General features: G+C 40.4%; 1 protein-coding gene across 25 annotated transcripts in view; it reads left to right on the forward strand.

Annotated features, from left to right (window-relative positions):
* Positions 1-22,539, forward strand: part of LOC129117519 (uncharacterized) — a 415,270-nt gene that overhangs the window by 147,827 nt on the left and 244,904 nt on the right. Inside the window, exon 4 of one of the 25 annotated variants that reach the window (XR_013180183.1) lies at positions 13,425-13,528. The exons of the other annotated variants lie outside the window; for them this stretch is intronic. The gene's annotated coding sequence lies outside the window, so the exon portion shown is untranslated. The remainder of the gene's footprint in view (positions 1-13,424; positions 13,529-22,539) is intronic. 25 annotated transcript variants of the gene reach the window in all.

The following is a 22,539-nucleotide window of genomic DNA, read 5'->3' on the forward strand; positions in this document are numbered from 1 at the left end:
TGCAGGCTATGACAGCAGGGAAGACTACAGAGTGTCTTTCAGGATGTAAAGGCTGTCATTTGTGCATCCAAGAAAGGGCTGTACTGGAAAGGTAGAAGTGTTTTTAATAAGGAAATTACATGCTGGGAAAGAATGTGAACTCCTCTGGAATGTGAGGAGCAGATTATGTTAATATCTGCACATCAACTTTGCCCTCCTGATTCACTTCATGCTGCATCAATTATACTTTTCAAAGTAACTTTTTAAACTGCTGTCTCTAAGTAGCATTGTTAACTATAGCCAAAGGTTGGGAAAAGATTATCCTTTTAAAATTTGATTGCTTGCTCACCAGGGAAGCAACAAGGAGGGGGAAAAAAGGTATTACCAGATCCTGTAAAAAAATAGAATTCCATCTATTTTCACTTCTAAATAAAATCAAATTAAATCCCCAGAAATTCATATTTTTGACAATATAAAATATTGCAATGAAAAATATAATTTTGGTTGTAAGGTATGCATTATATTGCACAGAAGTATAAATATGTATCATACAGAGGCTCTTTGCCAAAATGCACTATTTCATTCCCTTAAATGAGCTTACTCAAAACCAATTTTATATGGGGAAAATCATAAAAATCCATAGATTCCCATGAATTTTCTCATACTGCTCAAGCTGCTAACTCTAGTGAAAAATGTTTAAACATTTCCAACTTGTCATAAGTTCCACAGGCTTATTTTGGTTTAAAATGTAGTTTTGCATGCCTTGGTTTGTATTACTCCTTTTTTGCATTATGAATGGAAATGAGTTTATGACCTGAAAAAGAAAGCAAATGGTAGTGTAGGGAGCTCTTCCATAATGAAAAGAGTTGGGCATAGAGCAGACAAAGCAACTCCCAGTGTGTGAGCTTTGCACAGCTGTAACTTCTGTGATTCAATGATGTTTCTTTCAGTTCTTTCAGTTCTTGGTCAAATGGCTGCTGAACATAAAGGATGAGATGCTCTTAACTCATACTTTTAAGAGACTTGTGAGCAAAGGAAGTGTCTTTCTCTTTCATATCACTGGGGGTAATTTTACTGCCTAGAAGAATATCAGTCTTCCATGATCCAAGAAAACCTCCCTCAGAGTTTAGTATTCACTTGTATGATTATATGCAGACAAGGTTCTGACCTTCTGATATTAAAAATAACATAAAAACAGCTGTATACATTACCCCAGTGAGTAAAGGGTGAGAAGGAAGAAAAGGTAGTAGGAGTGACACCCTCAAAAGATTTACTAGGGAAAAAATCCTTACTGGGAAAAGCTTGCAATCATTAGTAATGAAAGAAGAAACTAATATAAGGAAAGCAGTACAAAGGTGGCTGTTGAAACATTAGCATTTGGACATAGGGGATAGTTACATGCAAAGAATTGTCCTAGGCACAAATTTCTTAGGCTAGAAGCACAGTTACAGTTTCTGCCCTCCCTGAGTGGCTACAATCTACCTAAACTGATGACAGGACAAGGATTCTCCTTCTGAGAGGTGAGACTTGGGTTAATCTGTTTTCAGATGTCTCTGTGTGTGCCCCAAAGACAGAACAGAAAAAAAACCCCAAGCAAAATCAAAAACAATGACAACAAAAAACAGATGGGAGGAGAAATTCTCATGAAAAATCATAATATCATTTATTATTTCATTGAAATTATATAAGCCCAAGGAATTCCAAGACTGTTTGGCCCTGCAATAACAAGGAATAGAAGAAGGAATAATCTTGTAGCAATACTGGAAATGTTCATAAATTATTTTGAATGTGCCTTGTTGAAATAGTTTTGGTTTCAGAGAGAGCTGGTTCCTTAGTCCTGTGTAATGATGAGCCTGGCCTACAGCAGTAAGAGAGGAGGCAATTAAATGAATTATAAAATGGAATTTAAAGTACACTAATAAAAAAGACAGGGTTTTGTTCAGTGCTTGTGTCCTTCCTGCATCTGGCATTCCATGATGGTATGGTAAAGCTACCATATATGGAGCAAAAATTAAGGAAAAGAATATTAATAAGAAGACAAAGTTTTCCTCCTGCCTATTTACTCTCAATGATTGACCTTTTCATTTAGAGAATGAAAAGGTCATTTCATTTATACCTCTGCCTAATAATGGCTCACAGTTACTGTATTCCCTGTCTCCTGACCTCCAGTGGTTCCTTAGCCACGCTATGCGTATTTTAACTCATTTAATCTTTCCTTTGAAGTCATTCCCTCCAGCTCTTTGTCATTTGCCTTGCTTTTGTCTGGATCCCTTCCAATTCATCCTGGCATGAAGGTAGACACATGGCAGTGTTTGGGGTGTGCTTTCAAGAATATGCCATCAGGAAGGGCTGCCCAGCCCCTGCCATCTCCCAGGAGGACTTGGTAAACCCATGGGATCCCCACTGGGCCTTGGTGCTTTCCTGCTCCTAAACTCTGTATTACACACTGCACACAGTGGAGCTCCTAATAAAAGTGCAATTTGTGCTGGCTGTTAGTTTGGGCTTATTTTTTTGTTGTTACTGAATACCACAATCCCAGTTCTGACCCTTCCTCCTGTGTATGCTGCTCAGATCTTTTTCAGCCTTGCTACCTTTCTGTTCCCTTTCTCCCATGGAGTGTCTGTCCAGCAGTGTATGATTCATCAGATTTGCTCTTCTACATTTTTACAGTTTGGATCTCCTTCATTGTTTCTAGACAATATCATGAGGCTCTTTAGTGCATTGCCTTAGGTATTTGTGTTTCTCCTCTGTGGCCTCCTCCCATGAACTAAGAAATTGGTTTTTGTCTGGATTTTCCGACATCAAGCCACATAGTGATGCCCACATTACAAACAGCAGATTTTGGCTCAGTGTGCTGCTCTTTTTGAATGTCCCAAGTCTCTCTCCAGAGCCTTAGTCAAGAAGACAGGCTATGTGGATTCTCAACATGTTTCCCGGCTCTGCTTCTCATTTGGAACTCAAATTAACTAACAATTCTTTCCAGTACTTATTGACCTCCAGTGATGCTTGAAAAGTGGGTTCTGCAGCCTTGAATGTGAGAATATAAATACTGGAGATCTCTTAGGTTGCTTTTTAAATGTCTCCTCAAGACTGGACTTTACCAGAGGGGTCCAGGAGAACTCCCTGGAGCATGTGCTAGGGCTCGTCAGGGATCTCCACAGCAACCAAACAGCATGGTTGGATGCCTGTTTTTAGGCATCTGAATCCCAGGCAGGTGTCCAAATGAACTCTTCCTAAGGAGCTCCTTAGCATTTGCTAACTAAAAATAGGGTTTAGGCATTTGTCTGTGAATGCCTACATGTAAATGTCTTCACATCAAACTGAATTCTTCCTATGATGTCAAATGTGTAACTCAACAGAAATTATCATGACAAGATAGAAAAAGATACAACCACATCCAAAGTCAATCTGTTTAATTTTTAAAATTTTCTTCCTTGTTCAGATACCTGCACTAATTGCCTACAATTAATTAGCTTCATCATTGTTACTTTACAGACTTTGAGCAAGCAAAGATAACTGAGCAGCTCCTTGATATCATCTCTAGTTCTCCACCTGGTATTATGTGCAGCAGTGTCACCAAGAAGCAGAGCTTTTGATAGATCTGTCACGTTGGGAATATGGCAAAGGCTGCTTTTCTGAGGAGCAGGGCACAGAGCTCAGCAGGATGGATAAATACAGGCCTGGCTCTACTGCTGTTAGAGAATCAGCTGCTGCAGTACCCCCTGACCATGCTCTGCTGGAGCCATATTCTGCATAGCTGTAGTCATTCCCTGTGTAGCTAGAGATGAGTTTTGTTATAGCAATGGCAGTGAGGCTGATTAATGTAATGCCAGTCAGAGACCAGTCTATTTCTGGAATGCCCAGATAGCATCTTTTAAAATAAAATGAGCTCCTGCTTCTTCCTGAATGCTGCTAAGCCTCGACAAATACAGAAGAGTTTATGAACCTCAGGATCATCTGTCCTTTCTCCATGTGTTCTTAGCAGTTATTCCCTATCTGCCCCTCAATTTCGCTGCACCTGTGCTCCCTGTCCTTCCCTTCCCTACCTAGCCTGGAGGATGCAGTTGTTATTCACTCTGGACCTGACCTGCCACTTCTATTTGTATAGCAGAGCCAGTATCTTTGTCCTCTTTGGCCAGTCAATTCTTGCATACAGAAGCAGATCTTATAACAACAGTCACCAGGTGTTCATAGGAGATATGCTGGGGCCTGTAATTTTGAAAGGACACCAGTAAAAATGGTTAATGAATACCTGTTACATATAGGAAAGACTATTGCTATCTAGCAGCAAACTCAAAATTTGCTCAGAGGCAGAAGATCAGTGCAATGGGAATGAAACATCTAATTATAGCTTAAGAAACTAAGATAATTTTTGATAGATTTCAGGAATAAATTTCATCTGGGAACAGCAAGACTGGGCAAGTCTCCTGTGGTCAGGGCTAATGGAACATGAGGCAGGGCTAGCTAAAAGTATGGAACAGCACATTTTCTTTGTGGCAAACTAATGTGCTATGGTGTGCAAATTGATGTGTAGCTCTACCTGATCTGCAAGTGTGTAGCTTTCAGACAATCTACATCCAATGTCCAGGCAGATGACTGCAGACAGATGGGGTTTGGCTTTCTCTGCATTTCCTCAGACAGGTATACCACTTTCTCATTTATTTTTTTCTTTTTCACATCATGTTTCCAGGAGTTTTTTGAGCAGTGAACTGAATATCTAATTATTAGGCAACTGTTAAACCACTGAAAAGGAAACAGTGAAGGATCTAGTAATAATGTGAATGCAGGCATAGATGCCCCTGTTGGAAAGATGTACTTCAATTTCAGCCTTTGTGAATGACAATTTAATTGCTGTGTCTCTGCATTTGTGCTCCATTCACTACAAAGGAAATAAGTGGGAATTGAAACACGGGAATAGACTCACTGGTCATAACTGAGCTGTACTGAAATGCTGTGTACAAGCTGATGATTTTATAATGGGCCCATCTGCCCACCTCAAAAAACCACTACAGAGATTGACAGGATTTGCAGCATCTAGTTCCATCTTCAGAATGGCAAAAGGTGTTGAATTTTGGAGTTTAGATGCACAGATCTTCATAATTTAGTTTCTTCTTGTGCTCTGTGGATAAGTCTTAAGTAATTTTCTCTTGCCTTTTTTCCTGGTCCCTCACCAGGATGTATTTTTTCCCCCTACTACTGAAAGCTGGTTTTGCATCTGTTACGGTTTCTCTGTATAAATAAGGCTTTCCTTATACTTTATCCAATACTTTATCCACTTAGCAGAACCAGAAAGTTTAACAGACATTTTCATGAACCTCTCTTTTTTTTTTTTTCTAGAAGTTCTAGTGGTTTTGACACTGCATCTTTCAAAAGATGTTAAGTATTCATCATGAAGTCTCTCTGTACAGAATATACCAAGTTCTCTTGCAGTGTGGTCTAAGCTTTCCACTCTTGCTGTAGATAATGTATGTCTTGGGATCTTCTGTTACTGTGTAAACATTTTGCACTTTTGAAATAAGGTAAGTCATTCCTCAGTATGTGAGTCTTTTCTGTAAGATGAGCATGATCAGTTCTCATGGGATGTGATTGTTCATTTGCCCCACAGCGACTTATTTCAGCCTGTTAAGGAGTTATCCCAACCAGTCCTCATGATCTTTGGCAATTTCACCCACCTCTCATAAGCAACTTCTTCTGTTCCCTGCATCTACATGTCTAGGCTTGAAATAACTCCTGCTTTGCCACCAGCAGGTTCCTTGATTGGAAAACCAAAAGTGCAGGCAGTTTTCCCAGACTGGATTAAACTCTGTACCTGCCTTTCAGCAATAATGCATTCTCTGAAAAGTTTCTCAGTGCCATCACTTCTGTTTCTGTGTAAGCAGATTTCTGATGTCTACATGTTTATATACCTGACTGGCCCATCAGACTCTGTTAAGTTTGGTTTACATAGTGCTGGTTTGTTCATGGCTCTGTAATACCACCTTATCCCTTATCAAGAAAAGGCTTTTTTATTCCAGTTGCTTTCTCTCTTCCTTGGGAACAAGATTTTCTCTGAAAATTTTGTCTTTTTTCCTATCCTCATTTATATTCTCCAAATAAAGAGAAAGCAAGCAAAGCAAATACACACTGAATCTCCAAAGCATTGCAAATTGATCTTGTGTTGTCAGGGAATAGCTATGATTTAAGTTAAATGACAGGCAGGCAGAAGTCCTGTCTCAGCTTTGTTATTCTTAAGAACTCCTGGGAGGACCTTCCGTGTTCAGACATTCCATTTTACCATTTACTTCTCACTTTCCTACAACTTCCTAGGGTCAGTCCTGTGCTGCTGCCTGGTGAAAGATGCCTCTTACAGAGAGGTTCTTGGATTACCAGCTCCCAGGCTGGCCCTGGCATTAAAGTGGAATGCACCCTGCTGCTTTACAGGTACCACAGAGGACTGTATTGGTGCAGTGGGCTTTGCCAGAGCACCCCAGTGTCATCCTCTTAAAGCTTGCTATGCCACATACATATCAAACCAAAGAGAACTGTGCATTTGCAATGTCAAAATTGAGTAACAGATAAAAATGTATATGCCTTATAAAAATGTAGCTAATGGGAACTCAGGAAACTCAAGACTGGTTCTATCCTTGTATCAAATCCAGAAAAGCCTGTGAAACACGTCTCTTGGCAAGGTATAAAAGTGGATCTACTGTGTGTGGGCAAGGACTTGAATATGGTCTACACAGCATGTCCTCAAAGTCCTGGCTGGTAGAAAACCCCTGGCCCTGATGTGCCAGGGTCTCCATCTGTTTGCATTCAGAATCAAAGGCTTTGCCATCCAGCTCATAAATTTCCTAATCCCTCCCAGCGTATCACTGGCTTCCACCCACTATGAAAATTATGTTGTTCCTCAGCTGAGACAGGGGCAATTATTCCCTGCTTTGATCATAAACAGAATCAGATAATGGCTGCCTTGATGCTTAAATTAGACATCTAAATTTAGTGCCTCTAAAAGCAGGAAATTCTTTTCCACAAGACTTAGTGGTATTTTTTCTCTTATGGATGATATAGTTCATGTAAGTGTCATTTGCATAATTACATAACTATGAAATTTGTATGTGCTACATACTACTTTGCACTTGTTTGAGACTGTGTTAACAACTAAACTTCCCTGAGGGGATACAGAGTTAAGGGGTGACATTCCCTTGAACTCTGTCCTTGGGAGCACTAATCATTATCTGGCTGCATGGAAACTGCTGTAACTCCTGTTATTTATTATCCTCTTGCAAAATAAATAAAATCACCAAATTATATAGATAAGTCTAAGGTCATAGAAGCAGAGCTTATACTTGACTTAAAATGTCCTGTACAACTTTTATGGTTTGATTTCAAATTTAAATTTAAAATATTTTAACAAATCTAGGTACTTGACATTGAACTTAACTCCATTATCTGTTGTAGGAGGTTTTGTATTACTGAGACTGACTGTCCTTGAGATGCACTTCAGTAAGCATGCATAACTTAACTCCAGATGGAAATCCCTGATTGCCAAATGTGTGGACAAATACGCTTAGCTTTTGTGAAGAGCATACACAGGGAGGTGAAATTGGTGAATGGATAAACAGCAGCAAGCCCAAGTCATGAACAGAAAGGGGATTTCCACTGCTGTATCACAATGTTGTGGTTCCTAAGCCAGTGGCCTTACAGTCTAAAATAAAGACAAAAGGGAGATATTTCTTTCTGGGGGTTTTCATGCAAGCCAGTGAATGTGATGTGACATAAGCCATGTTATTCTAATTACATACACCAGCATGGTTTGAAATGTCTTTGGTGTTTTTGTAGGATAATATTAGGTTAATTTCTATTTGGGAAAGATCACATTAAATTTCTCTGTAGTTTAGTAGTTAGATAATTTATGATCTCACTTGTACATCAGAGGCTCAAAAGCACTTGCCTGGGAAACCCACTGTCCACTGAGGCTTGGATTTTTTTCCTTATGAGGAATGGAAAGGGATTTTTGGTGCTTACTGTAGGTCTCTGGTGGCTGTACCTACACATGCAAGAAGTTCAGTGCCATAGGAAGAGATCCAGCCAGTGTGGAGGACTCATTGAGAACAATTTTTTCCCATTTCAGGGGAGTTTTACTTCAAACTAGTTCTGCTCTGGTTCAAAGGACAAAATGGTCATAGCAGCTGGAGGACAGTAAATGTGTTCCTCAATCCCATCCTCCAGTTTGATTTAATTTGAAAAGAAGCTGGTTAATTGTAAAAGTATCCTCTGAGGCCTTTCCATCATATGAATCAAAGCATTCTAAGTGGCAGCAACTGCACAATCTGCCTTGAAAAGCACGTTCATGATCTGAACTAAAGCACAAACGTAGGCATACTCTGTACTAAAATAAACACAGCTGCACTAAAAGGATTCATTTTATGTCAGTGTCCTATAATTTGGGATTTGGCAATAAAGTCCTTAGTAAGCCTGAAATATGGCAACTTGCCCCATAGGCACTTCAATATAAATGTCTGGATTTGTTATTTTATTGCTTTTAATATTTTGCAGATTGCTGAAAAAATAAACTTAGAACATCCTGATCTAATTTACTAATTGCATGAAAAATCAGCTGTAATAAACTATGTAATTGTACAGGGAAATGGTGATTTCTGTCCAAGCATATTTTGCACCCATAACTCCTTTTTCTGTGATGTTCCCATTCAGATTCTGCTGAGGTTTTATAGCGTGCTGTAGGTTTACTGAACTGCCTGCTTACTGAACACTCAGAATATTTGCACATATGCAACATTTAAGGAAATATAAATTCATTTCTTCTGACTCATTTTCCAAAAGCAAATCTAAGTCAACTTGCTGTTCCATGTCAGTGTGACAGTTTAATACCTTTTTTGCTTAATGTAACCAGCTTGCTATGAAAAAAAGGAAGTAATTGAACACTAACAGATTTTTTTTTCCTAATCTTTCATCATAATTTCTATAAATCAATGTAAAAGTAGGGGGATAAAAATTATAACTGGCTGGAAATTACCTTGATTGAAATGTGAGGCTCACCTAGAGGTGCTGGAGCTAGAGCAGTGAAATGCAGTTCCAATGAAAAGTTACAGATTGGAGATGCAATGGTGTGGGACCACCTGCCTGGTGAATGGTCTTACTTTTGTATACATAGATAAAAAGGTCATTGAGTTCCTTAACTCATAGAGGTAAAAACAGTTAGATTCTGTCTCATCAGGTCTCAAGAGAAAAACAAACACTTTGAAACTACTCTCCTTAGGATATAACATTATAGCTGAGTTTCCTATCACAGGAAAATTTACCCTCTCATTTGCAGATATAGGAAGGAAGGAATAGCTAACCAATTAAGAAACTAATGGTCTTGAGCTAATTACTTACCAAAGTTTGTTGGCATGCAGGAGTCACAAGTTTAAGCTCCCCTTCTTGTCATGAAGAGCAACTGTATGCATGGCAGCTTTCTTGGGGGATTCCACTCTTCTGGCCTGGTTGATTGGTCCATCTCAGTTCAGCAAAAAATTTAAATTCTTATTTTCAAGAAAGGATGTTTGTCTAGTCCCCAGACTCCCCTGAATCTTAGAAACCATGCCTAAAGCTGGTCTGTTTCTAAGAATGGCAGTGTTCGTGGAGCAAGATGTTCCTGTGAGAACACTTTTTGCCAAGCCAACTGTAGTTGGGTTTTTATCTTTCACCTCTGAGATACCTTATTGCAATCTGTCTGATGACTTGCACAGACTTTCCTATATAAGGTCTGATTGCTCAGTAGCAATGGTTTCAGGTCACTTTTCACTTAAATGAACATTCAGTTTCTGAGATACAGCTAGAAACCAGCTTTAATGAAGAATTTACCACTGTGCAGTCAATAAGCAAGCTGAGTACTTTACACCTGGAACACAGTGTTACCTGATGTTTTATCAGAAGAGACACATGTGATAATGTGAGACTTTTCCAAAGCAGCTGATTCTCTCAGCTTGAAACTCTGTGTCAGAAACAAGTGAATAATCCCTCCCCATGAGGTTTTTTCCTTTGTTCCTAGCACTTCACCATGACCCCATGGATTCTCAGACTTGTCTCTGTTTGCATAAGGCCTGTCTGCAACATCACTTGAATGTATTACATCCCTAATGCTGATGTACTCTAAATTTGTCAAAATACTGTGGCTAGACAAGCTTAAAAGCAAAACAGGAAAGCAAAGAGAAAAGCTCTTGATTATGGAGATGGAGCTGCTTCTATGAAAGCATCAAATTAGGCAAACTTGTGTCAAAAACTCATCTCTTCCCCAAGCACTTCAGGAAAAGCTGCCTTGGTAGCTGCAGCTGAGGATTAGCCCAGAGGGCTCTCCCAAGGCAGAGTCCTCTGGAGCAGCATGGACTCCCCTCTTCTGGATTGACTCATATGATCACTCATTGCATCCCTCCCCTGATTACAAATGGATCTTCAAAGCTGGGAAGGTCTGCTTTTCCCTCCTCCAGCTAATCACTTTAGAAAAGCTTACTGTAGCACACTTTGCTGTTTGTGCAAATGCAAATGAAGTCTTGTTGGAGTTTGTCTGAAATAAACAAAGCCCTTCTGATGTGTTGATTTTCCAAACCGTGCTCATCCTCTAGTGTCAGAAGTTGTTAAAATTGCAGTTTTCTGTCTCCTCCCTTCCTGGACACAGAGTTTGTGAATCTTTTTGTGGTGGTACAGCAATCTCACAGAATCACAGAATGGGAAAGGCTGGAAGGTCACCTGCTCCCACCTCCCTGCTCAAGCAGAGCCATCCCAGAGCACATGGCACAGGATTCTGTCCAGATGGTTCTTGAACATCTCCAAAGAGGGAGACTCCATGACCTCTCTGGGTAATCTGTGCCAGTGCTTGTTCGCTTCACAGAGAAGAAATTCTTCCACGTATTCAGGTGGAACTTCCTGTGCATAAGTCTCTGCCTGTTGCCTCTTGTCCTAAGCTTGGCAATCCTGGGAAGAGCCTGGCTCCTCTTGACACCCTCCCTTCAAATACTTACAGACTCTGATGAGGTCCCCTCTCAGCTGCCTCTTCTCAGGGCTGAACAGGCCCAGCTCCCTCAGTCTCATAAGAGAGGTTCTCCAGCCCCTTAAATGTCTTTGTTGCTCTCTGCTGGACCCACTTGAGGAGCTCCTTGTGTCTCTCTCATGTCTCTCTTGTCCTGAGGTAAGACACAGCCCTCCAGACACGCCTCACTGGGGCTGGGTGGAGGGGCAGGATCACCTCCCTGCCCTGCTGGCACTGCTGTCCCTAATGCACCCCAGGATCCCATTGGCCCTCTTGGCCCCAGGGCCCTGCTGGCTCATGGACAGCTCATTGTCCATGGACCCCCAGGCCCTTCTCTGCAGAGCTGCTTTCCAGCAGGGCACCCCCAGCCTGTGCTGGTGCCTGGGCTGGTCCTTCCCCAGTGCAGGAGCCTGCATTTGCCTTTTCTGAATTCCAGACCATTCCTGTGCCCATCCCTCCAGCCTGTCAGGGCCCTTCTGAAGGGCTGCCCAGCTCTCGGGGGTGTTGGCCACTCCTCCCAGCTCTGGGCCTGCAGTGAGATCACCGAGGAGGCCTCTGCCCCAAGTCACTGATGAATGAGTTAAATAATACTGGGCCCAGTATTGAACCTTGGGGACCACCACCAGTGACAGGCCTCCAATTAGACCTTGGGCCACACATCATGATCCTCTGGGATCAGCCATTTAGCCAGTTCTCAACCCACCTCACTGTCCACTCTTCCAGTCTGCACTTCCTGAGTTTGTCTATCAGGACATCATGAGAGAGAGTGTTGAAAACCCTGTTTAAGTTGAGCTAACCAATATCCACCACTTTCCTCTCTGCTCCCTCACCATTCCAGGGACTGAGCTGAGGCTGACCTGACTGGTTGGTAGCTCCCTGAGTTCTCCTTCTTTCCCTTTTTGAAGACTGGGGTGACTTTTGCTACTTCCAGTTCTCAGACACCTCTCCTGATTCCCATGACCTTTCAAAGATGACAATGAGCAGCAGATTAGGTCTAGTCAGCATACTGGGCCCTCCATTCCTCTCAAAAGGGAGAGAGTTTTCCCTTATATTTTTCAGAAGTTTTTTCAGGTATTTACTACTTTACCTTCTTTTTCTTAATTGAGGAGGTTGTCATGTGGGGCATAGGCATGGCAGAGTGAGGCTCTAGCTCAACCTCTTCCTCAGAGTGTTAATACTTCTCAGTCTTTCTGCTTCCACCACTAGGCCTTCACAGGATTATAGAGGATGTTTGCAATCATCTTGCAGTGTGTGGTAAATTGCTGGGTTTATACCAGTGTTGCACCAAGTGTATTAAGAACACTCGTACCAATGTGAAGTTTTGCTCACTGCCCACATTTGCAAGTTTCTGAACTCCTGTCAGTCATGATATAGCCTTCTGTTCACCCTTAAAAGCAATGTCTGCATGTAAGAGCAACTATATATTGAATATATCACTTTCTTTCTGCCTCTTTATAACCAGCACATCCATACATATCTATATATTCAGGTTTAAATAAAGTGAGTTATTAAGCAGAAAAAACAGAGAGACACACAGAAGATGAACTGGCCTAATACTATTTCTTTTAATTAGTCATAAAAGTTTTGTCTAGGGTATGCTCAGGGGGGATGTACAACGGGAGAATTTCCCCTAAATAGTGGGGAAAAAATCAGACCATGTTAAATAAAGCTTTTAAAAGGTGAGTGGGAATACTATAGTATTATATATATTGCCCATAAATGGAAGGTTGTGCAATGGTTGTGTCATGGTAGTACCTGTAGATAATTGGATTTTTTTTTTCTGATAGATAGATAGATAGATAGATAGATAGATAGATAGATAGATAGATAATTGATAGATAGTTTGGTAGGTAGATAGATAACAGAGAATGGAAGCTAAAGCAGATTTCCAAGCATTTAAACTCTCTGCTGCTATTTAATAGCACAATCAATAGTTCTGAAAAGGGAAAGACATTTGCAATGCTAATTGCAATTCACAAGTGGGGGCGTACTGAGTGGGTGGAAGAGTTAGTTGTTTGCTTGCTGAGGGACATTTCAGAGCTGCAGAAGTTCTGATACTAATAATTCTTTTTGTAAAGCGATTATCTGGCTGACTAGAGCACTAGAATAATTTCTAAATCAAAGAAATCAATGAGGATGGTACTCCTCAGGTAGAGACTTTGTGGCAGGTTGTTCTGGTTGTCTCAGTGCTCCCACTGAGATGGAGAGCTTCCAGCCATGGAGCTTGTGGCATCAATTGTCTTTGCTACCTCTTAGTTCTATACAAGGCTTGTCTCTTCCTCCCAAATTTTGTCAAATATGTATTATCTTTTCCTATTTTATGGTATCTACTTTTTCATTTCTGAAAAATAATGGGTATTTTTACCTTTGGTGTGACCTAAATCTGCCACCCTTATTTAATCTTATATAACCTGATAAGTGCTCTGCTCTGTACATGCAGATTTGTTGGCCTCAGCTGAAGCACTTGGAGAAAAAAGTACACACCAGTGTGACAGAAGATAACAAAACTGAGCTCTTTACTCCTTTTTCCCTCATTAAGCCAGGGTGAGTGTTTTTCTGAACAAATTTGGTATTAGAGCAAATTTTTTTTATTTCTTAAAACAAATACTCCCCCCCCGGAAAAAAGTCCTGAAATTTCTAATTAACTTCTGCTGAATTCAACAAATAATTATCAGAAAAGGGGGAGCCTTGAAAAAGTAATGTGTTTTCTTTTTCCATTTCAATACAGTGTTCTGAGGCTATTTTATCACATTCAACTTTACAAACCAGTAAAAATCCATAAAATACAAGCAATAATTAATCTCAAAGCATTTCAATTATCTCTTTCTCTTCCTTGAAAAAATCTTATGCCCTCTTTAGTCAAACTAAAATCTATATGTTACCTTCATCAGTATGTGAACATGATTACTCTGAAGTTCTGAATATATCTGTTACTATAATCTTAAAATGTCTGCATTGCCTTTCACCAATACTCTGCACAGTCCTTCTGTAATATCAGTGTAAAGCTGGAAAAATGTGGCTGATTCTATTGGAGTTAGTTAGAATATGTCCAGGAGTGGCTGCTGGCCCAACCCATCCAAAGGCTGATACCAGAAAACCTGGAGGCTGATGAAGAAGCAAGGAACAGTGACTTAGGTTCACTGTGTGATGGTACAGAGAGGGGTAATGGTGTGAACAGAGTCTTCCTTTGTTTCCCTTTCAGAGCATTTCAAGAGTCTTGCTGCTAATATTTGTGTTGCAATATCATTCAGTCTCCCCCAGGAGGGCTGAGACCTGCTTGTTCTGGCCATGAACTGAGGGTGGCAAGAACAGGTGCCAGGGAAAAGGGAACCACAGGGACAACCTAGCACAGGGGCAGTTCAGGATCTGTGTTCCAAATAGCCACTTGCCCTGCAGGTTCTAGGCACAGTGCCGAGATTGCCCTTGTGATTTTCTCTTGGAAATATATGGAATGGAGGAATTCTGAAAGCACTGATCCTGCATATTGATCTGCAGGTCATAAATCTTTGGCTATGAGCTCTTGTAAAAAACAGTTTGGGGATCATAGAATCATTGAATGGTCTGGGTTGGAGGGGACCTTAAAGATTATCTACTTCCAACTCCTCTCCTGTGAGCAGGGACACCTTTCACTTGTCCAGGTTGCCTGGTTCAACCACTGCTGTAGGTAACTTGTTCCAGTACCTCACCACCTTCACAATAAAGAATTTCTTCCTAATATCTGACCTAAACCTCTTTCATCTTAAAGCCATTCTCCTGTATCATATCACTGCATGCCCTTGTGAAAAGTTCCTCTCCACCTGTCCTAGGTACTGGAAGACTGTTGCAAGGTCTCCTGGAGCCTTCTTCAGGATGAACAACCCCACCTCTCAGCCTGTGTTCATAGGAGAATTTCTCCAACCCTATCATCTTCATGGCCTCCTCTGGATTCTCTCTAACAGGTCCACATCTGTATGTTGGGGATTCCAGAGCCGGATTCAGTACTCCAGGTGGGCTCTCATGGAAGTGGAGTAAGAGGGAGAGGATTACCTCCCTTGGCTTGTTGGCCATGCTTCCTAGAGATTTCCTAGTTTGGTTTGCAACAAGATAAATGAACTACTTAGTGAACTATCAGTGGATCATTACATCCTGTGTAAATATTGAAAAAGTCAGCAGATAAATACAGTGGACACCAGTTTAAAAAAATCAGCATTGATGAATTGCAACAGGACTGAAGCACAGTAAGATTCCTCTTTGAGGAAATGCTCCAAATGAGCTTTAATAAACTGTGTCTTTCTATAATCCATGGGAATGTGAAAATCCTTTAAAAGGCTCATCTGTTTTCTCAAGTCAGATCCAACTGAAGAGGAGGCAGCTTGGTGTGAGGGAAGCATGCCTGGATTGGGAACACAAGGCTGTGCCACTGGTCTGGGAAGGCTTGCTCAGATCAGAAGGCCAGGTGACTGCTTTCATGTGATACAGAGCTCAGGTTATTGAGCTGAAAAAGACTTCTAGCTTGGGCAGGGCACAGATGTGGTACTCCTGCTCCTGGACATGAACTGTCTGGAGTGCTTGAACACCAAAGGAACTTTCCGAATGTAGCCTCCGAGGCACAAACTTACATTTTCCATGAAAATGAAAGTTTATTTTCTCTGTAATTTTCCAATCAATTATGCAACTCTCCTGCTAGTTTAAGCTTGTAAAAATGTTTCTATAACTTGCTTCTATAACTTGCCAGCCACCTCAGGTTGAGGTTTGGCATACTTTCCCTATTTGTACTTCATCATGACTTCATTATTTCTAATGTTCCTTAGAAGTTATTGTTCATATGAATTGAAAGACCAGTGGAACTCATTGCAAGATTATAATCTGCACACCTGTACAGGGATTCTTCTTTCTAAAAACTCTGAGTATTTCTTGTGACTTTCACAGATATCCAGCCATTACTGAGGGTGTGACCAATGCTCTTCCTGCCTAACACTACAGGCCAATAATTTCCCTCAACTTTCCTTGGATGTACTTCTAATTTTAAACAAAGCAAACTCATCCTTTCCATAGTCAAACATTCAAATTTTGTTTTAACAAAATTAGGACTGTGATGTAAAATCTAGGTAGTGTTAAAAGAAGACTGATGCTTTCTCCTTTAATCACATGGGTTTGTGTCTTGGCACATGCTTGGAATGTGCATCTTCAAATTAATTGTGGTAGGATTTACAATTTCATGAAATTCAGTGCTTCATCTTTCATCTTTAGCAATTCTCATTAAATCTTCAATCATAGAGCTGCTCAAAAAGGTAGCAGTCTTGTGTCAATACCAAAAATAGTGTAGCAAACATGGGTACATCAGGTGGAATAACATGGCAAAGTGATTTTGAGGAGAATAGCACATGCCAGTCTTCAGTTATGGCCACTTTGTATTAGAAGCTGGGAGTAATCTGACTAGAGAGATTCAAATTTATATATAAATATAAAAAATAAATGAAAAATATAATAAACTCTTTCAGTGAGATTTGAACCTTGGAGAACTAAAGCATACAGCAATGCTTTTAATATTCAGATATTAGAAAGAGAAGTAAAACTGTTCTATTTCCTTCAAAAAAATATGTTGGATTTTTATGAGCCAAACCATTACATTAAAACAATAGCAATTTCTACACTAGCTCAGAATCAGCTTGAAAAAAACTGGAAGTATCTTGAGGGTAGGAATAAGAAGAGAAATCTGTTTTTTGTAGAGTGACAGCAGCTTCTTTTATGACTTTAAGATGAAGAAACTAAAAATGTGTTGCATTATGTTGCAAAAGAAGAAGTGAACTCAAAGTCCAATGACATGACTTTATTTTGCAGTCCCTGATTAGGAGGCGTAGTTATGATTTTAAAATGAAAAAGACTAAATGTTCTTCATGTTCTTCTTTTTTTAAATATATTGACAAAACACTTAGCACAATCAAAGATATGTAAGTGATAACAGTATTTTTGGATTTGGAGTGGGGGTTTCACAGTATTTTGGGCAGTGGTTAACATAATAGTGTTGTAATTGGAGGGTTCAAATGTTGCATATAATGCATAGCAGTGGGAACTGGCCCTGACAACCAGCATTTGAGGCCATGTTCTTTCACCCTATAAAGACCATTTCTCTGGGGAGAAGCTGTCCTCTCCCCAAACAGCAGAACTACAAAGTCTGGCTGGGTGTGCCAGTGATGCTGCATTCAACCTAAGGTCTTGCCGAATGGCTCAAGTCACAAGCCCCTCTGATTGATTTGGTTTGCTCAGAGTGTCTTCCCAAACACTTGTCCCATTGTGCTTCTCCCTTAATGCCTCCTCCAGCATTTTGGCCTCTGTTCTGCACAGATTTCCATGTGGTTGCAGTGCAGTGCAGGGACAGACTCTCTAATGGCTCCAAATGTGCCACACAGAGCTCACGGCACCCTGGGGCACTTTGATCCACTTCTGGCATCTGACATTCGCATACCCAGCTAAAGAACTGGTGATCAGGCTATTGAACCTGCTCAGTTCTGTGTCAGCACGTCTCTATTCCACTTTTTATGACTCACAAATCAAATATTTCATTCTTCAGCACCATGAGAGGCTCCCTAAGCAACTGACACATTTGACAGCCACACTGCACTTCAAAGAACTTCGTGGGGTTGTTAGCAGTAGCAGGGATTTTCACAAAGTTGTATTTTTAGCACAAAGTCTGAAAGAATGACTTGACATATAGTACAGTGATCATAACCTTACTCTAAGCACAATAGGCTGCTTAATTTATAACTTCTTTCGGAAATAAAAATTCAACACTGAATACTCAGCAACGTCAAACCTTCTGTAAAAGAAACACAAAAGTGCAGAAATGCTGTGTGAGCATTTATTAAAAGTAGCTCTGATTGCATTTTTCATTCCATAGTATGACTGATGATCTAGTTTTCCCTATATTGTTTATTTTGTGGATTTTTAGCTGCTAATGTTACTGTCAAAGATACACAGTCATGAGAATACATTAGCAGACTGGTTTAAGCTAAATATTTTCTGTAATATTTGGACCAAAGGAAAAGAATTCTGTTCTGGAATATTCATTATCTGAAATAAATTCCAGAGAACAATGACAATACGTTAAATCTCCCTGTCTGTTGAGTGCCCATGTGTCTTCTTTTTGACTCATCCAGGCATGTGGCCAATGATGAGTATTTCTAAAGGGAAAAATTATCTTTAAAAAATACAACAGAATATACCAAGGTCAGTGAATTGGCAAAAGTTGTTCCCCTGGTCATCTCTCTTCTCCTTCTTGCTTTCCCATTTTATCCTTTTAATTTGCCTTTTTCTTCCACATGGTATCATCTATCCCTTCGAGCCACTGAATTCAATGAGGAATGGGAAACTGGAGCAAGCAGGACTGGAGCGTGCCATTATCCTAACATATTTGCTTGTATGGTGTTGTGTACAGACATCTTATCATCTTTTTGTGTCTTGTTCTTTTTGTGAAGCATTTTCTTGTGTGGATGTGCCTGACCTACTGTGTTGCCCTAAAGATGGGAATTGACACCATGTGATGAATCTGTCACCTTATTTGGCCTTTTCTAGGCTGGTGTTCACAGCTCTGTTGTGGCTCGTGCAAACTCACTGCAAATTTGCTCAGCTAACACCACCAGAAGTGCTTGTGTAGACACTTGGCAAATGTTTGTGGTGTATATTCAGGCTCATCTGAGTGTGAGTGGTGAGTGTGTGTGTTGTGGGACAAATTTTCCAGGCTACCCTTTCCATGGTGCTTCTTCATAATTCAAAGCCACACCACTGTGAATTGTGGATGCGCTGACTCTGCTCTGTGCATGCCCTGGATGCAGGGGCTGCACTGCTGTCTGATCCCTGCTTCCTGCAGCCTGGTGGTGAGGCTTCACCATCACAGATCAGAGTGTGTCTCTGGGGTCTCTAAAACAGGCAGTGAGTTGTTTTTTGATTAAAACAGACTAACATGAAATAAGGGTATTGAAAATTCAAAGGCTGCAGTAGACAATTTAGAGAGAAAAGCATTTTTCTGTGTGGATCTTTCTGGGGTCTTGCTGAATGAGTGTTACAACACTTGGTCTTCTCTTATGTCACATGTGCTTGTCAGCACTACTCCTTACTCTAGAAAGGGGTATGTAAATGACATGTCTCTATCACATTGCCTAAATTTAGTTTTTCTGCACTACTGTGAATGTGAAAACTAATTCCAGGAATACTAATTTGTTCATTTCAGTTCCCACACTTAATGGATTTTGTAGATGTTGTTCTTTTTTCTTTTTTTCCTTTTTTTTTTTTTGTAACATTAATAGGAGGACTGAATCTTTTATCTTATTTTTCTATTTTATCCTAGACCCATGGAAACACATTTTTAAAAGTTGAATAAAAGTATATCAATACTGCATAGGGTTTTAAATGAATTTATCCACCATATTTTAAGTTAAACTGGGGGATTAATTTGTGTTGCAAATTCTTTCATTATGTGAGGACAGAAAACATAAAAAAAAAAAATTTTCAAGGAAGTATTATGAGGTTTTCTCCTTTCCTTTTGCAAAGGATATGAAACAATGAAAAAGCACAAATACTAAAACCTGTTAATGTGAAGAATTTAGTCTCTCTAAAATCTAGGTAGAAATTTCTTGCATCTAAATCCATATTCTATGAATCTATGATGTGACATAAAATTGTAAATGCTAAGGAGGAGACGGGGACAGGAAGTCACAGAGAGCAGCAGCTGTCTCTTATCTTCCCCCATTTCTATCCTAATGCTTATGGAGGGAAACCTCTTTCAGGAATATTTTATTCTTATTCCTGTTTTTTCTAACTACATTTTGATTGATTAAATCTTTAGGTTAATCATACAACAAAGATTCAAAATTAAACAGACCCTGTAAGTGAGCTGTGGTGCATGTTGCAGGTATGTAGACATCAGAGAGCATTTTCCTTTTCTCACCTGCCTGACCCCAACCCTTCTGCAGCCTCCTCAGCCTCTCCTTGACTCCTTCCCACCAGATGTGTCTCCCTGCCTAAGCCTATGCTGTTCTGTGATGGTTATCTCAGGCTGTGGGCAGTGAAGACCTTATTTTCCAACCCTGCCCCCTTAAAAAGGACTGGGTTGCCACGGTTACAGATTACACATTGAAAGGATGGTACTTACACAACCACCCAGTGGGAACTCAGATAACTCCTGGATACAGGTTTTCTTTCATCTCTCTCATTCTTACAAGCCTTAAACCTATTTGGTTCTGTTATTTGTGTCATCGGGTTAAAGTGGACATTTTTACCTTAACTTCAGTCTTCCTAGTATGCATATTTTTAAAGACCTTCCTTGTTTTTTATATTGATTCTGGAGGCTCAGTGACTCTGCACTGCCCTAACAGAGACCATAGTAAGAAACACAGCATCTCTGTTTGAGTTTGGGGGGACAGTTATGTCAGAAGGGTAAAGATTCCTCTGCTGCTGAATGCTGGTCACTGAAGGCAGGCTGTAAGTCTGTAATGTGGTTGTTGTACCATTGTCCCCAGCCACTGAGGCAGACGATGAAGCAGTGGCTTTGGCTCATAGATTTGATTTATCAATTAGGCCAGAAGGATTTATTTTCAGTTTGCAAAGTGAATCTACTCTATCAGCCCAGAGGGTGGGAGGGAGCATGTTCAGATGGTGAAAACTGATTGATATGGGGTGGTTTTGGTTCCTCAGCGTGCCTGTACTTGAGAGGGCAGTGCAGATGCCAGGATGCAGATACCAGGATGAGATCAGGTAATGTTTGAAACATCTTATTAGCCTGGGCCTTGTACCATCCCATCTTTTCCAAGCTCTCCAAAAGGCCTCTGAAATCAGCAGATCCTTCTTAGTGTGAGACTGTATGCAAACATGCAAAGCCCACCAGACTTGGATCTATGCCATTGGAGCATGGGACCAGCTTAGAGCAGTCTGGTCTGCTGACAGAGCACCTGCAGGTGGAGAAATCCACCCCTGCAGTGATTTTGAATTCATCCTTTATTCGTAATGTGGCACTGCAGCTGAGGGAGGCTGGTTTAAATGTTACTGTTCTTGATGCCAAAAGACCTCTGAGCTGTTGTTGTGCTTGTAGCTGGGAGAAGAAATGAGTTTGAATCTTTTTAAAATTATATACAGATGTATTTGGTGAGCTGGGATTTGGATTCTGTAGGTGATGAGGAAACCACAGTGAGATTAAAATGAAGTACCTTGCTGCTTCCAGGTGGGCTTGTTTAGCTGCAGCACAGTTCCCTACTAGAGAAGAAATATGGATTATGGGCTTTGATGGAGAAAGAGTTTTGTGCAATCTTTGAGTTTCTGACTCTTAAAATAACATTTTAACTTCAAATCTGTGGTTGAGAAACAACGAAAATTTATTGAGCAAAACAGAGCAAGCAAAGTCCTCCACCTTTAGACTAAATGGCAAGGCCAACTTAAACCAGCTGAGCTAGTAACCTTTCTGTTCTCCAGCTTTCCCCAGGTATTACAAGAAATTAAAAACAATCAAAAAACTCACATAGGTTATCATAATGTAGGAAAACATTCTTTTTCATGATGAGGGTCGTAACTTTGCATCTTGACTGAATAATAATGAATCAAGTAAAGAGTATTAACTAAAAACGAAGTCTAAGTTTTAATTAAATCCACAGCAGTTGCTATTTTTCAATGTACATGGGAAGAGGCAGAGTATGATATATTTCCTTGATTGAAGAATTTTCAAGTTCCAGCTGGACAGCACTTTAATTAACTTCATCTTCTCCCTTTTCTCAGCTGAGGTCTCATTCCATTATGATTCTGAATCAATCTTAAATGTAACATTTTGGAAAAGACAGCTTTCTCACTGTGTGAATGCTAAATGTGTTTTTTCTTCAAACTTGCTATTCTTAAGGTTGTGGTGGCAAATGTGGGGATGTGGAAAAGCCAGAGTGAATGTGGGGAAGTGATGCAGGGAAACCAGAGCAAAGATGATGGATGTGGGAAGTGTGTCCTGGAGAAGGCTGGAGTGCAGCACATGCTTTTAATGGAGCTACTCCTGTTTCTGTTTTTTGCCAGCTGTAGTGTGGCACTGGGGATCTGCTCAGTAAAATGATAACACTTGCACAACAAACTGTTTGTGCCTGGCTGGTTGACAAACTGAGAGCAGCAGTATCATTGCTGAACAAGAGCCCAGAGTCTCCTCCGTGTCATCCTCTCACACTGAGCTAATTGCCAGCAGTAAAAAGACAGCATCTATTTCACAGGTTAAAGTTGAAAGAATTTGTGGCAAGTACCCAGAGCCCAGGTTGGGGTTTTCCTCAAGTCTGGTAAAGGATATGGATAAATCTTCATGAGAGCTTGCATAACTCAGGCAAAAGGCTGGAGGAAGGAACTTGTCACTAGTGGCAGCCAGCACCAATCCTTCCTTCCCTGACAGTCACTGGAAATGTATTTTATACACATTTCAGTGGGTAAAATATGACAGGTGCTATGCATGTAGTAACAATAATTTATCTTCTCAAACAGTTTAGATTTCAAGAGAATGATACCAGCCAAATGGGATTGGCCTTTGTAGACTGATCTGTTGGGAAGGCACCATTGGAAAGACA

This window comes from Agelaius phoeniceus, chromosome 2, assembly GCF_051311805.1.
Source record: "Agelaius phoeniceus isolate bAgePho1 chromosome 2, bAgePho1.hap1, whole genome shotgun sequence".
Taxonomy (NCBI): Eukaryota; Metazoa; Chordata; class Aves; order Passeriformes; family Icteridae; genus Agelaius; species Agelaius phoeniceus.